General features: G+C 40.0%; 1 pseudogene; it reads right to left on the bottom strand.

Moving 5' to 3' along the window:
• Positions 1 to 15727: 15727 nt before the first annotated feature.
• LOC116809570 (rab GDP dissociation inhibitor beta-like) lies at positions 15728 to 17054 on the bottom strand (annotated as a pseudogene).
• Positions 17055 to 17387: the final 333 nt, after the last annotated feature.

The following is a 17387-nucleotide window of genomic DNA, read 5'->3' as shown; positions in this document are numbered from 1 at the left end:
TGAGATGGAGGTTGCAGTGAGCTGAGATCGCGCCACTGCACTCCAGCTGGGTTACAGAGTGAGACCCTGTCTTAAAAAAAAAAGAACAATAACACTGACGGACAAGTCCATGGGCTATAAGAAAAGAATACTGATGCGGAAATTGGATTAATGAGGCTTGTGCAGAAACGCTAAATGGATGAGGTGCCTTGAGTGTGCCCTGAAGAAAGAGGATCATTTCCCTGCAGAGAGAAGAAGGAACAGAGGGAAAGAATGGCAAATGCAAAACATAAACAAGTAAAAGGGCAGGGTGGGAGGGTGCCCTTCAGTGGGCTGGCCCTGGTCTGTGGTGAGGGAGAATGGTGAAAGACAGACTGAAGAGGAATTTGGAATTTGTCACTGGGACCAAATATTGAGGTTGGGAACAGCCACAGCAGCACAGAGGAGCTAGGAAGCATGGAGAGGCAGACTTCAGGGGATGCAGGCTTCATGGCAAAAACATCATAACTAAAGGTGAGCTCTGGACAGAGAGCAAACCTCTTGGACTCTCTGCTTCCCAGGTAGATCTTTTTTCTTCTTTCGCTTGAAGGCACTTAAGAGATGGAGCACCCTCAATGAAGTTAGGGGCATGGGAGAGATCCAAAATAGGTAAAGGATTTTTTATTTGAAAAATGTGTAACAAACAAAGTGAATTGTGATTCATACGTGCATTTGAAGGGGGACACTGCCCATTTTTAGGCAAACTATACTGTGTGACTCTTAAGTTCCCCCAGCAAAATTGTCCTTCTGAGAGGGCTTGTGATTTGAACCCTTTCTTCCTGGGAGTTATAAGAGCTTTTGCCATTTCCAGGGCAAGTGCCCTGTTGTGGCGCCATCCTTTCTCCTGGTCCAGGTGTTCTCCCCCGGAACATGCAATCCTCATAGTCTGGGAGACTAGATCAGAGAAGGTGTCTGAGCAGGGCCCTGTGAGCAAAGCGGATGTCCTGATGTGTCATCCCTTCCCTAGGCACTCTCACTGGGAAACTGAGAGTCACAAACTCTGTGTCTAACTCTCTTTTTCAATGTGCTTGTTAAGAACTCTGTGAGCATAAAAACTGGGGCGGAGGGGAAGCTGAATGGTATGAAATCCTGGAAACCAGGAAGCTTCAGGAAATGGCTTGTAGGAAAAGGGAGCTTAGGGCCTTTTTTGAAGCTTGCAGCAGGCAGAGGAGCTGTGCAATTCAGCGGGCATGACTCATCAGGCGGCTGCTGGCTCTGAAGACATGGGACTAGAGGCTGAGTCCAAGCTTGGCTAGTAGGTTCCCATCCCAGCTGCCAGACCAGAACATCCCTGAGGATACGCTTTCCGGGGGCTGTCAATAATTCACTTCCAGTTTGTTGCTGCAATAAGAAATAACATTTTAGTACATTTTACTCATTTGAAGTTTATGACATCCTTGTACTTAGAGAAGGTGGTATTATTCCCATGTTACAGCTGGTGAAAGGGAGGTTAAGGGAACATAGCCAGCTGTTTGGCCTCACCTAGCTAGTAAACCGCAGCTCTCTAATTTGGATTTGTGCCTTCTAAGTCATCAATCTCAGGGTCCCCCAGTGCTACTATTCTTTCTCTAAGAGCCCTTTTGAGGCTGTGTCTGTCATGGCAACAAGGCTGCAAGGATTGTGGGATAAGTGACAGTTCTGGTAGGAGGGCTCTCAGAGCAGGGGACAGAGAGTGAGCAGAGAGGAGAGAGACGGAAGGCTCCAAGGAGGTCAGAAGCTGCTAGGTGAGAGATTTTTCCCCAAGTCAACAACCTTGCAGCATTGGTCTCTATGGGGAGTTACTCAAATTCAGCTAGACTTAAAATGCTAGAGTCTTCCAGTGCACTGGGAGAGTTCTACACAAGAGCCTGAGACAAGAAAAGACAGAGGAAAACGACACGTATCAGCATTCTTAGGATCATACACCCACTCTCATTCTCCTAACAGTTGTCCTGCTTTGACCAATTCAGCAGAAATTTCTACCCAGAACCAGTGATTACAGGCCTCTTAAAAACCAGTGGTATTTATCTGGGTTTTGTCTTCAGCAGCCTCATCGTTGCCTGATTGCCTTGTAGTTCTCGAGGGGAGGCTGGCAGCCATGGCAGCGTCTTTATCATAAAGATCATGTACCTTTCTCTCTCCTGATTTCCCTTCGGCTTTTATCTAGTACTTGAAGGTGAAATATTCTATAGAACATTTTGTACAGTATGTTCTCATTTCTTTAAAAGCACAACACAACAAAGCAACTTGTATATGCACAGAAACTACCTGGGAATCAGGTTAACAGGGCTTCACTCCACAGCTACTGTTGGGGACTGGAATGCTGCTGGCAGGTGCGGGGGGGGGGTCTCACATTTTCTTTTATACATTTTATTATGTAGTATTTTTTAAAGCTTGAATTACTTAGGTAATAAAGTAACACTTTATTGAGTAAATGGAAAATCTACTTAGATATATGAAACTTTTAAAAAATAGAACTTTAAAATTAAAGAAAACTGGATTCTTTTACATTTGCATCTCAGCATCACCCAATATACCTTTGTAACAGACATGCATATGTACCCCCGAATCTGTAATAAAAGTTGAAAAAAATTTAAATGCCCTTCTCTGAGTGTTGTAGGATATACTGATAGATTCCACACGCATGTCCAAGTCAGAGTTTGGTTTTCAGGTTGGAGATATCCTGGCTTAAATTGTCTAGAAAGATGGTATCTTTTACTGTTTCTGTGCCATGAAGATGTGTGTAACATACCAACTACCTCTACCTCCCACCCCTAACACCATATGAAGGAGCCATTTCGTTATGCAAAGAATACAACTGAAATGGCTTAAGGGGACTTGATTGGCTAGGAGCTGCCCATGGCAAGCAAAACACATGGAATGTGAAGATATGGAACTGCTAAGAGGACCCCCCAGACATGACTTTATGCAGAGGATCCTTCTTAGCTGTGAAGGATATGTTCAAAAACCCTCAGTGGATTCTTGAAACCACGGATAGGACTGAGCCTTATAATACACTATGTATTTTCCTATACTTACATACCTATGATAAAGTTTAATTTGTAAATTAGGCATAGCAAGACTAACAACAATGACTAGTAATAAAATAAAATGATTGTAACAATATGCCAGCATCAGTACCTTGGTGCTTTAGGGCCATTATCAGGTAAAATAAGAGCGACTTGAACACAAGCACTGTGATACCGTGACAGTCCATCTGAAAATGAGACGGATCTGAAAAGAAGGACAGGTTTCATCACACTGACAGATGCAGGAGGCTGATAAGGGGGTGGTTCCCTGAGGATTTCTGACCCACCCCACAAGTGTTTACATCAGACGCTTTTGATCAGATGAGAAAACCTGCCCAGGGTCTTGTCTGCGCATGCCTGGAATGGACTGGGGATCCACCTGCACTGGGAAGATGGGGTGGAGCCATGGGAAGTTCACGCCTTGTGCAGGGGGAGGAGCTGGGCCTCTTCAGCTAGTATGTGGTGGCTGGTATTCAATCTGTTAGGTGGGAGCCCATTGGCAGGATTCCCTCTCACTTTGCTGAGTGTTTTCTTTCTGCTGTCCTCCTCCTTCAATGTGTCCACGTGCCTAATTTTTTCTGGTTAAGACACAAGAACCTGGATTTAGCTGAACTAAGGAGCAAAAATTCTGCATCATTTAGATGGCCCATATGGGGACATGAGGAAGGGTGTGTAAGGTGTGCATGAAAACGTCTTTTTCCCTTTTATTTCTAAGACTTTTTGTCCTTGGACTTCTTTTTAGGGTAGAGAAAACTGTGCCTGCCACTGTCCATATCACTCTCAGGGATTGGGAATGGCAGTGTCGGTCCAACTCAGCCTTTCTATGGGATTTTCCTTCTTTTTTTCGGGATGGACGGGCGAGCAGCCAGATATGGCCCAACATCCCTGCATGGCAGACTGGCCAGTGTTCCCTGCTACGTATCCAAAGAGTCTCCCCCTCCAAGTCTTCCCCTCCCCTGGCCAAGAAGTCCAGCTCTATCTGACAGCAATTAGGTTTTTCTCCCTGTTGGAGAAAACCATTTGCCTAAGAATAAGAGGTTATCGCCCCAAGCATCTTTCCAACCCTGCACTTTAAGCAGTTTTTTTGTTTTGCTTTCTTTTTCTTTTCTTTTTTTTTACCCAGTTAGCGGTTAACATAGCCCTGAACTTTAAGTGTTGTTTTGTTTTTTTCTTTTCTCCCCCAGGTCAGGAGTTAACTTTTAAGGGAGAGTTTTTTCCATTTGGAAAACATTTCACTAGGCCAGGACCCCAATTATCACTGTTTATATCCTCTGTAAACAGTGACGTTGTTTTTGTGAGGTTGGTCTCAAGCTGTAGCCAATCTGGTGTGCTTTGCATGTCTTTCTGTATAATTAGTAGCAAACTTTGCTGCAGGCCTTCAACTTGTTTTATGTATTCGGGAGTGTGACCTGTAATCATGTGGCAGTACTTTGTTTTAGCCTCCACCATTTTACAATGACAGCCCAGGTTCAATCCTGTCTTAGGGAATGAGTTCTTTCTGGTTTGGTATTTGCATCGCTGTTGCCATTTATTGATTCTCTTCTCCTCCATAAACCACCTTGGATTTTACTTTCTCTAAGCCTTTAGTAAAGTTTAAAAGCCAGAAATACTTGGGCACTTGGTACAGCTAAACTCAGGTAATAAGGGATTTGAAAAGATTTTCTTAAAGAACACTCAGCTTAATTAAAGTGGATATCCAAGTTACAATATATTTAAAAGGCTTTTATGTTTTTCTCTTCTGGGATCTTGTTTTGCTGGAAAAGGGAATTTTCTCAGTCAACTGAATTATTTTTCTCCATTTTGTCTTGCCACTCTTAATGCATGCATGAAAGGGGAGAGACCTTTGTTTTCCTCATGGGGCTCCAGGAATTAAAAGCAGATAGATCCCTCTAAAAATCTGTTTTTGTATTTTGGCTATCCCTGTTTATTAGGCCCCAGAAACCACATGTTTTCCCAGTCTTGCTCTTAAAGGGTTCCACCCAGAGGCCAATAATCCAATTAGTAGATGGGCAAAAAAACAACCTAGCTATTGGATCTTTCTCTGTCGGTCTATGTAGTCATATATGTGTTTTTTGTGTGTGATGTCTATAAAAATACTAGCTCTAATTAATTGACTTAAAGAAGGGAATTTGTAAGGGGAAGATAAAAGTTGTGGTACCTTTTAGTTCACATGATTTTAATATTTGAGAAATAAAAGCAGCCTTAAAGATTATTGGTAAAATGCAGAAGTCATCAAAATTAAATTTTTGCCTAGGGTTAAAGGATTGTGTTGAATTAGATAAGATAAAGGTAAAAGTGCAATTAAGCTGTGGAAGGATTGTAAAAATTAATCTTGCAAAAGAAATTCCGTGTGTGAACATAATGACTAAATTCAACAGGGTATGATATGGTTTTTCTGTAAATTGAGCATTGAAATAAAAGCACAACAAGCTACTCTTAAGGCACTAATCTGTTCTTTGGCAAAATTTGTAAAGGGTTAGAAAAGGTTTTTCTTTTTTAAAATTTCTGAATCATCATTTTGGCAAAATAAATAACTTATGGCAATCTGGAATTCTGTTTCATAACAACAAGAGTTTTAAATCTCTAACACATTTAACAGGCTTCCCCAAATCAAACGTCAGTTTCAAAATTGTCTTTCCTGACAACTGGCTTTTGGATGCTACAGAGAGAATCTGGAGCATCCAGAAGAGAAGTAACCACGATTATTTGACATGTTTAGGTACACAGGATTACCAAAATGATGTTTAATGTTCTTTATGTTATATTTTAGGGAAAATATTAATATATGTTCCAAAATTGTATGAGATTTCTAAAGTTCTAATATCTAAGTATATGCTATCAATCACAATTAAGGTTGTTATGTTATTATAAACCACTGAGATAACCAAATGTCTTTATCAATTGTGTTTCTAACCGTAACTACCCTGAATATTTTGTTTCTCAGAGACCATTATATTGTTTTGATCCTCTTCAAAAGATGGTTTATAGTCAACTATAGAACTTTGACATGTGCTTTCAAATGCAGGTTTCTGATAACTTTGGATATTGTGACATTGGAATAAAGGAAAATTGTACAGGACTCATAAAGAGCTGAAGTGTTCAAGAATATCAAGCAAAACAAGAGTTACCTGAATGGACTGAACTAATAGAAAACTGAATTAATCTTTTTGACTTTTGCTTGGAACATTGCTGATCCGTGTTTTGTTTTTCAGAATCAAGGAAATTTATCTTGACCTTGAGTAAGGTATACTCCTGTGAACAAAATTTGGAGCATATTTACTTCTCTCTGTTTCTGGCTTCTCCAGAATTTGGAAACTAGTTGTGAGTATTCTTAGCTTATGGCAATATAGTTGTTTGCATCAGTGCAATAATAATCCACTTTCTTTTGCAACAAGATGCAATTGGAAAAACTGGTTGTGTCACCGAGGCTTTGACTGGAACGGTATGCTTCTCTTTAAGCAGTCAAGCTTGACTACTAGAGCCGATAAAAGCCCCTTGGTAAAACTGGCCTCATACCCTGTCTACACCATCCCTGTACAGGGTTCCTAACCTGCAGTGAATAAAGAATGTCACTTTCTAACAGGCCCAAGAACCTCGTTTTCTTGAGACCTCAAGAAAAGAGGAATTTACCCAACTCACAGGTATTTGAGGGTACCAACCCATAGCTGGGCTCAGCTTTAAAAATCCTATCTGAGATTCCTTGTGAAACAGAGTACCATCAAAGCCAATGCAAAAGGCTTATGTAAAAATAATTATTCTTGTGGAACTTTATGCAAATAATCAGGCCAAGTATAAGACTAAACTCTATTTCACAAATAACCCAGTCATATCATGATTTGTTTTTAACAAAAATGAGGACTGGAAAGAGAGAAATTGTTTCAAAACTTATCTCACATTTGTCATTAAATTCTAGACTGATTAGTTGTTTTTAAGTTTTTGCCTACATTTCAGGCTAACCTTGTTTATTCCTGTGAACCAACCAGCAATCTCCAACTGCAGCTCAGAAGGAACAAAAGGTGATGGGGGATGTAAACATCTGGATCAATATTCTAGTTCTGAGCAATTATCCTGCAGATCCTGCCTGGTGATGAGAATAAAACAGGATACCCATCACCCAGAGGTTTCCTTTTTGGGAAAGTAAGGCCAAGGGAGCTAACCAAAGCCAAGCCCCATGCACCCAAATCTTGGCAAGCATATATCTGTGGGCGTCACAAGACATCTTTTTCTCTCCCTTGCTGGAGGGGGACTGAATTCCACAGCTTCATTTTAGCATTTGGCTTATAATAAGGAGAACGTGCAGCCCCCTCAAAACATATTTTTTGTTCCAAACTCAATTCCAAGCTTTGGGTAGAAGCCTCATGAAAGAAAACTGGATCTGAGGGATCCAGAGGCAGATGATAATGGAAGTTAAAAGGCACAGCGCAGGTGAGCGTGACTGATTCCCGCTGATTAAGCCAAGCTGCCCATTTCATGGATAAAGCCATGCTAGTATCCATAGCATAAATGAGGTGTAGGGAATTCTAAGGCTACTGAAACAGGGGAGATAGGGCGTACAAAGCCCCCTGGCCCCCATTAACATGAGTGAAAGCCTCTTTGATTCTCTGTTGCCCTTACTGGAACTCGGGATATAAGAATGGAAGAAAGAAAGAGAAATGACTCACTTTCTCCCTCTCACACACCCTGGGTATTCACTAGAAAAGAGTAGGGAACCTGAGATGCCTCACTCCCATCTTTCTACATGAGTAGCTATTCATCTTCAGCGTGTGCCCCTTTCAAATGCATCCTGAACCCCTAGGACTCCTTTGAAAAAAATGCCCCCTTTTTTCTTTTTCCTCCTCTGTCCTCTCTTCACAGATAGGTAATTTTGTCTCCATGCTACAGGGCACTCCCCTTGGATACATCCTCCAAACTGGGAAAAGTTAGTTTCCCAAACCTTAAACTGGTTGGCTTAGGATTGGGCTTGGGGAAGGAAACCCAGAAGCCTGGCATGCCGGCAAGGGGTAAATGTTTGTTTTTTACCAGTCAGGCTTTTGGCCTCCGTCTTCCTGTGTGAATTGGCAAAAGGCCTTGGGACTTTTTAGCTGTCCTTACTCCACCTTGTTTCGTTTTGATACATCTATTCTAACAACCCAGTTTTTCTCTTCTCACCTTCAAGACATCAAACTTCAAACAATCATGCAACCAGAGCCTCTGACTATGGCCCCTTCTGCCAGGGGACCCTTAGATCAGTCCCTGAGTGAGCTCTGACTGCCATTTGCCCAAAGCAGCACCCCCTGTCAGCAGGAATCAGTTAAGATCAATCTTCGTCCTTATCCTTTTCCTTATTCTAATGGTAGTTAAATGTACTTCTTTAGAGTGGGGAATGATAGATGTAGGAAGCAGATAAGGGTGGGGGGGCTGTCCCTGGAGAATCTCCCACCTGCCCCACAAGGATTTACATCAGATGCTTTTGTGCAGGTGAGGGACTCTGCCCAGGGTCTTTTCTGTGAGTGCCTGCAATGGACTGGGGACCCACCCGTGCGCTGGGAGGATGGTGTTGAGTCATGGGACATTCGTGCCTTGTGCAGGTGGGAGGAGCCTGCCCTCTTCAGCTCATGTGTGGTGGCCTGGTATTCAATCTGTGTGGTGGGAGCCCATTAGCAGGGCTCCCTCTTGTTTTGTTGAGTGGTTTTTTTATTTTTATTTTTATTTTTTTCCCTTTTTACCCAATAAATTCTGCTCTCCTCACCCTTCAATGTGACCACTTGCCTAATTTTTCTTGGTTGTAGCTGAATGAAGGAGCAAAAATTCTGCATCAACACTATGCAGAATGGTGCACAATTTAAACCATATGAATTGCTTATTTCTGGAATGTTCCATTTAATATTTTAGGACCACAGTTGATCTTGGAATATTGCTCTGTAATACCACATAATAATATTGAAAAATAGAGCATATAGCAACCAATACATGGTAAAAACATTCTATTTCCCAGCTTCTTCCACCAGAGCTACAGTTTCAGCCAATAATTTCCAAGCTATTAAAGTTTGGCATTTGGCTTTACCAATTTTTGTTCCACTACATGGCATGGGTCTCAATTGTTTAAGTCTCAGAGAAGCTTCCTTGCTGCATGCCACCCAAACATAAAGCCAGTGGCTTCATTATACATATATATATATATAATATATATATATATTATATATAATGTGTATATATTATATATAGTATATATATAATGTGTGTATATTATATATTGTATATATATAATGTGTATATATTATATATATTGTATATATAATGTGTATATATATGTGTTTTATATATATATATGGTATAAGGAGGTAATTAATAGAGGAAGTTTAAACATGAGTGTGGTCTTGGAGCCATCTTTTCTGGGTTGGAATGCCAACTCTGCTAGCTTTTACTAGCTGGAAAATGCGGGGCAAGTTACTTAAACATTATTTTCCCATCTGCAAAAATAGATTGCCTTGTTGAGTAAGATACTGGATGTTTCTAAAGCCATTGCTATGCCTGAGACAGAATGACAAGCATGCCACCACAACTGTATCTGGCTCCTGACACCTGTGTATGGCTGATGTGTCACGTCTGTCCTCTAGCAGTTTTATTCTACTGGATTCTAAAGGTAAGGCACAGTCTTGCTGTGGTGTTAGTTGTGGAATGAAGTATTTGTTTGCTTTAAGAATTATGTCAGAAATGAGTGAATTCTAGAATTAGTTAAGGATGCCTGAAAGAAATATATATTTATATATTTTCCCCACATTTTAACATCTATGAAATAATATATGAATGTCAGAGTGTCAGAGTGTAATTATCATTTTCATAATAATAAAGTATTACAATAATAATTTTTACAAAAGATTACAGGGCAACATTTTCTAAGGAAAATGTATAGAAAATAAAGCAAAAAAGAACAAAGGCAAAAAACAAACACACAAACAAAAAACCCATGGAATAAAAACCTGTTTGAGTGATTTGACTGTTAGTCTGTGGGTCTGTTAGTCTTTAAGTCTCCAGTGTCTCCCAAACAAGAATCAGGCTGCAAAGCTATGTGGTGCTCCAACACCCAAATGGCCTCCCTGGCCCAAGGGAATGATGGAAAAGGAAGACCCTCCCACAGGACAGAGAACAGACACCTCTGACAGTAAGATGAATCAGAGCCCTGTTGGGCAATTGCTCCTCACACAACAGAAGCCATTTGCTGCTGAGACATGAGACTTGTTCTAGGCCAGCGATCCAAAAAGGACAGTGTTGAGTAGCTTAAATGAAGAGAGCAACATTTTTTTTTCTCAATACAATTCTCTATGGGATTTACTATCTTCCCACATTTAGTATTGTAGAAGAGAAGCCTAATGCTAATTTATTAATTTGTTTTCTTTGCAGTTAATTGTGTTTTCTGTTCTCATATTATATACATATTTACATTGGTTCTCCTTATTTTGGAAAGATCAGAAATTTTACCAAGGCATGTCTGGATGTCAATCTTTTTATATTATTTGTTTTCCTCTTCAAGAACTTTCTTCAGATTCAGAATGTCTTTTCTATGAATGCCATGACTGTAGCTGTTGGTTGTCTTTCCTTCTAGTTAGGTACAAGCACACCCACACACACACACACACGTGCACACAGGCACAGGCACACACATATGAACCCAGACACATTCACACAGATGAGCTTTTTATCCTCTGGGATCTATAGCTTATATCAATAGCTTGTAGTTTTTCACTTTGTCGTCATCTGTTAATACTTTGTCCTTTAAGCAGGAGAAACTTTCCTCCAAACAATAAATTCCATTTCCTTCCTGTTCAGTATCATTGATTCCAGCAATTTGAAATTTTAATAATCATATTTTCCATCTGAAAGCAGTCATTTGTCATTTCTGATTGTTCTGATGTTCTCATTAAATCGCCACTTTTCTTCCTTTAATCTGCTAAGAATATGAATATGAAATAGAGGTTTTTGGAATATTCTTTTTTTCTCATGGAATGTATCCACAATTTAACACAGTAATATTTAGGGTGGCCCATAACTTCTCACAATGTTTTGTTTTTTTGCAAATTTTGTATATTAAGAGCTAGTTATCTGTGGTCATTTTTGTCCAGTCATAGGATTTAAGTTTTTTTAAAATTTCCTGAGGTTACAAAAGGTGCTTTAAAAGTGTATATTCCTTATGATGCAGCCACAAAAAAGAATGAGATCATGTCCTTTGCAGGGACATGAATGAAGCTGGAGTTCATTGTGCTTAGCAAAGTAACACAGGAAAAGAAAACCAAATACCACATGTTCTCACTTAAAAGTGGGAGCTAAATGATGAGAACACCATGGACACATAGAGGGGAACAACGCACACTGGGGCCTTTTGGAAGGTGGAGGGTGGAGGAGGGAGAGAATCAAGAAAAACAATTACTGGGTACTAGGCTTAATACCTAGGTGATGAAATTATCTGTACAACAAACACTCATCAAATAAGTTTACCTACAGAACAAACCTGAACTTGTAGCTCTGAACTTAAAATAAAAGTTTAAAAATATTTTTAAAAAGAAACACACAAAAAACAAAATAAAACAAAATAATATAAAATAAAACGTGTATTCCAGAGTTAGGGGTTCAGCTGAGTCTGAAGTGGGCTTTTGTGTCACAGCAACACCCATTTTTCCTTCTACTTCATGAATTTAGCTGTAGCAGCCAGCAGCAGGTCATGGTTGTTCATCTCTGGCCAGGATTGTTTTGTTTGCAGGGAGGGAGAATGATGAAAAACATAAGAGAAAAACGCATGCTTACATCTGCTTATACAATCAGTTTGTTATCCGTTTGTGGACTAAAGACCAATTTGTCATGTTCCTGGACAGGGTATATTCCACTTTTATAAGCTTCCACACAGAGTCTTCAAACTTTTCTCAAGAAAGCCACAAGCTTTTTGAAGGCAGAGATGGTATCTCCTCTAGTGTTGAGGCAGGACATTTACACTTGTGTTCAGTTTTTAGGACTGGTTGTAGGAATGAAAGAATGAATGAAGATGCAAGCCAAGCAGTCGATGGGTGAGTTCTCCTGTAACCACTGAGCTGTGAGAGTCCTGCTGTCCCTAGACTGCCTCACTGTGTCCCCTCCCTGGGACAGCCGTGGTGGGTGTACTCTGTGCCAATTTTGTGCTATGCTGGGAGGGCATCTCAGGGAATGGCAGGTGTGTGGTACCCGAGGAGATATACATGTGGTCTCTTTTTATCCACATCTTATGTATCTCTGATGCTGCACTTCATCTCTCCTTGGAACTCTCTCCATCTCCATCCATTTTTCTCTGCCTCTCTTTTCTCTGTCCAGGTGGCTTGAAGCTCAAAGGATGGAGAAATCATCAGATCAGTGGATACAATAATTTGCTTAAATTCCAACTTTGTAAATCAGGGGTTATGTGACTTTGGCCAGGTTGTTCACTTCTATTCTGAGTTCCAGTTTCTTTATATACAGGACCCAGCACTGAAACAGATGAACTTTCAGGTATTTTTGAGTTTCTTTAGTCAATTCTCGGTGTCAGTTCATGCCCACTAGTCAGTTGCCCAGCTACTGTTAGCTTCCAGGTGGGCACCCCACTGCCTCTCCCCACTTTTCTTCCTCCACTCTCCAGAGCAGCCCATGCTGCTGGCAGTGGGGCTCTCTCCTTAGAAGTCACTGCATTTCTATACTGCTTTGAGACACAGATAACAATCCCTTTTCCAGGTAAGACAATTGGGGTTCAGGGAGGTGAACCCACTAGCAAAAGTGACATCGCAGTTAACTATCAGAACCAGAATTTGATTTTAGGCTAATCTGAAACCATGATCTCGTGCCCTTTTGTATTTTATTTTGCTCAAAATAAAAATTCAGAAAGGATGGATCAAACATGGTTTTCATTAATTTAGAAGTTAATTCACGGTTCTGCATTGTTATTTTCTCCTTACGTGTTGGGCGCTACGCAGAGAACGCAGACTGCCTTGGTATGAGTAAATAAAAGGGCATTTCAGTGCTAGCTGATGCTGGCTCCTAGACCCTGACTTGGAGTTGAAGAAGGGTGATCACTCTTAGCTCTCCACACAGAGGTAAATGGGCAATGCCCTGGCCGCCTGTGGTGTCTGTAGCAGTGCCCAGTCTAACTTGCAGGTCAGTGGTGAGTGGTGGAAAAGGACTCCTGCTTGCTTGATGTCAGAGCTACCACATGAGAGAGGCTGCACAAGTTCTGACATCAAACTGCCTTGGGAGAATGTACACAGGACTAAGTGGGTGTGGGCCTGACCCCACTCTTAAGTCATTGACTAATTCTTTTAATTAGTCACACTACACTTTCTAAATCTAACCACAACATTTAGAAACAACATTTGTTTGGAAATTCAACATGCTGCGCCAGAACAAAGTTCGATCATATTGCTTGTGACTCAGGGTCTAAAGACTGCAACAAACTTAGCAAAGATGTGGTTGGTATCCGAAGGGAAAACTCCTCATTTCAAGGTAACATCTGCTTGAAGGGCTTGGTGCCCCAGAGGGTACTTTACCAGAAGGCCATTAAAGATACAAATGGTCTCTAAACTCCATCTTATTTTGTGTTTCAATTCAGCAAGCCAGAGTTATCAATTTTTTTTCTTTTTTTCTTTTTTTTGTCTATTCAACAACGCTAGTCAGGGAGGCAGGTAAACATGAAATTGGCAGATGACAAACTCCGAAAACTAAACCTATATAGTAAAGCCAAATTAAAACATTTGAAAATGTTTTATTCCTGTGTGTTGGTTCATTCAAAATAGAGACTTCTGATTTTTAAATAGATACTAGTTTCATTTCCATGACAGTTTTGTTAAATATAAAGAATGTTTTCTTGTACATCTTCCACAGGACAATAAACAAATTGAAGTGCAAAGTCATTCCACTCTGAGAAGGGAAATTTCAAAATACATTTTAACATCCAGGATCTTTTGCACTGCATGTGAATTAAATATTTTTAGCCTAAACATAAGACTTATATTTAGAGGCTGAAATCAGCTGATATAGCCTTATTTATGGTCTGACCCAACTGAGAGATGAAATCCGCTGTGATCATGGACTTAGACACATAAATTCAAACTTAGTCTCTAAATATAAGGGGCTCCTGATGACTAAAGGTGACATTTGCTGGAGTTTTCAAGACTTAAAAAAAGAGTGTCCCTTTTTGAGTGTTGTAGATTACATTTTTTTAAAACTGAATTTTTTAAATTCAGCAGCTAAATTCCATTTAAAATGATTTTATGCCTTGTCCTGATTACTAGTGGGAGCTTAGAAATCATACTGAAAACTTCATTAAGTTCTTCATTCATATTTCAGTAAAAGTTGCCTCAACTGACTTTCATATATATTTTGCAAACTTAGATTAATTTTATCAGAACATCTTTGGCAAAAATTATTGATATGCTTTTATTTCTTTGGAAAATATAATGTATTAGCCAACCTACTGTGGTAAAATCAACTGTGTTTTTCTCAGTAGTGTGATAATCCATTCTTTTCTTTATTCTTATAAGTAGGGGAAATCAGATAGTCCCCAGCCATAAGGATTCAGAATTACTCATTTGAATGGAGGATATAATCTCAAACTTCCTTTTGAAGCTAGTAAATATCATCCTAGTCTGAATTAGTTCTGTCTAGAGATAATTCAACAAATGACGTTTCTTATAACTGGATTTGACCTTCTTTTCTCTTGAAAGTGCCTTTTAAAATGTATGGAGTAGTGAAATGAGCAGATCAAGGAATTTAAAGACATAGGGAAAACAAGAAAGTGGTAAGAATTTACCAAAACCATGAGCTCACTGTCTTTTTCTTGACATATTTGATTAGTTTGTAGAATTGAATACCTTCACAACTTAGAGTAATAGAAAAACTACCTCTCCACTTTTGTTGTTGTTGTTTGTTTGTTTTCAGAATTTGGCTTCATTTTGTAGGAGAGAAATAATTTGGAGCCATTTTGAGACAGGAGTAGGAGTTCTGTGAAGTCAATACTGCATTGCAGTTTGGTCCACTGAAGAAGCCATGCCTGAGATATAAAAGATGCTTCTACATTTTACCTGCTTTATGTTCACTTCCTCTCCCCTTTTCTCTCATTAACTTTATTGGATTAAAACATCACATACCACTTTCTCTAAATGACTCCCTGTGTCTGGAGTTTGGTGAGAATTTTATGTCCTAAATCAAACTTGTGGCTACACTATTCGCGCCCTGCCATAATACTTGACATAATATAAAATATAAAGTCATAGGAAAAACTTCTGGATGCCACCCCAAACCATGACATATTCAATTTAGAATCTCCTGAATGTCAAGATGACAGATGGCACACAATCTGTATGGATCCAGCTCTTATGCAGCAGAAGCACATAATTGCAAAGGCTACGCTGATTAAAAGATACAAACACTGTTTCAAGTTGTCTGTATCAGAATCACAATGTTTGTTTAAAGCTGAGCCTTCCCTAGAAAAAAAAGCCAGTTTGGTTAAATTGAAGAGAATGTGGTAACCTGTCAATTCTGAATAGCCATTCCATGAAAACAAGTTAATACATGTTATTAGAAAGATGAAGGGAAGGAGTATTTACTGACACAGCACTCTTCAATCTCTCCATTTTGATTAAAAAGAAGGCCTTACAATATTGATTTCAAATAATATGCATTATTTGACACATTTTAAATTTGTCCTGATTAGATAATAACATGTACTGCTGTTAGTCTTCCCCATAGATGTCATTTTTCTTGTGCTTCATTTCCTCAAAGTCAAACTCTAATCCTGTAATCTTCTTATAGATGTTTTTAATGTCATCACAATTGTCTCAAAGTGAGTGGTAGGATTGTATGCATGGGAAATAAAGATCTGGCTTTCTGTTCCCAAGTCTTTCAGTACCAGGAGGCCACTGATGCTAACAAATTCCCATCTAGTTGGCTCCAAGAGCTACGAAGCTGATTTGACTTTCTTCTCAGGCTCCTTAGTTTCCACAGTTGTAGTAACTATGGCAATATACTTCCCTTGTGTTGCTACATTGTGCGCAGAGGAGATCGTGCACGGATATCTGACTTTCTACTGACTTGGTTCTGTGGAATAATGATCTGGCAGGAGTTGACGTCACTGGTGTTCTTGATGGAGTGGCTGAGGATGCAAATAACTCTGATTACCTGGCCACTTTTTCTAACCGGTCTTTTACATAGCTAGGGTCACAGATGAGCTGCTTACAGTGAGCAATTTCTCCTTCGGATTTTACACCAATTACTTTTCCATTCTGCACGATGATTTCTTCAATTGGTTTATTCAGCATATAGATACCTCCATAAATAGCACTTAGCCTTGCAAACAGCCTTGTGGCAGTTCTCCAAGGCCATAGGGTGGATAAAGGTATGGACTTTTGCCATATCTTGCCAAAGATTCACTGTCACGTTTAATTCTTTTAATGGTTTCACAACATGGTTAATCTAAGTAGTCATCAGTTCTGTAAAGTGCAAGAGCATGACCAGTAAAATCTATAACATCTTGCCCCAAATCAAATTTCTTATACACCTCTCATTGTGGTCTTCTTAGGATCAATTCCCTCTAAAGTTCTCGGATCTTTTTCATCTAAGTTGGCAACATACACTAGGAATTTCCTGAAGTGATGTTTCTTAAACAGTCCTATTAAGCTAGACATCAGGGCTTCTGTTTCAGTGGAAGGAACCTTGTAGATTTGTCCACCTTATAGACAAAGCTCCCTTCAGCCGCTAAAATCCAGATAGCGAGTTATCTCTGTATAAAGCAGCATTTAACCAGCTGACCATTAGCCACAAGGAACTTTGGAATCAAGTCAACATTCCAGTCTCTTCCTCTCCCCATTGATGGTGATGGTGGTCCTGGTATTTTAAATATTTTGTGTAATCTTCCAGTAACGTTGCAGAGGCACTCTCTCCTCCATTGTAAGGGTTTCAATCCATATGAAGAACTTTCTTGCCCTTCACCGACGTTACACCTGAAAGGATACATTCCATCAGGCCAATGCCCAGCACAATCACATCATACTCCTCATTCATGATGGGTGGGGCAGGTGTGGATGCAGGACCCGAGAAAGGAAAAGGCACATGGGCTCCGTGACCACCCTATGAGGCTGTGAGGTGCTCTCTGGCATGAGGGAAAAGGGAAGAGTATCTCTCCACTTTTTTTTTTTTTTTCTGAGATGGAGTCTCACTCTGTCACCCAGGCTAGAGTGCAGTGGTGCAATCTCAGCTCATTGCAACCTCCGCTTCCCAGGTTCAAGCAATTCTCCTGCCTCAGCCTCCCAAGTAGCTGGGACTTCAGGCTTGTGCCACCATGCCTAGCTAATCTTTGTATTTTTAGTAGAGATGGAGTTTCACCATGTTGGCCAG

The sequence above is a fragment of the Hylobates moloch genome, unplaced genomic scaffold (genome assembly GCF_009828535.3).
Source record: "Hylobates moloch isolate HMO894 unplaced genomic scaffold, HMol_V3 SCAFFOLD_1, whole genome shotgun sequence".
In the NCBI taxonomy this organism is placed as follows: domain Eukaryota; kingdom Metazoa; phylum Chordata; class Mammalia; order Primates; family Hylobatidae; genus Hylobates; species Hylobates moloch.
Note: the sequence above shows the minus strand (reverse complement) of the source record. Positions and strands in the feature narration are given on the sequence as shown.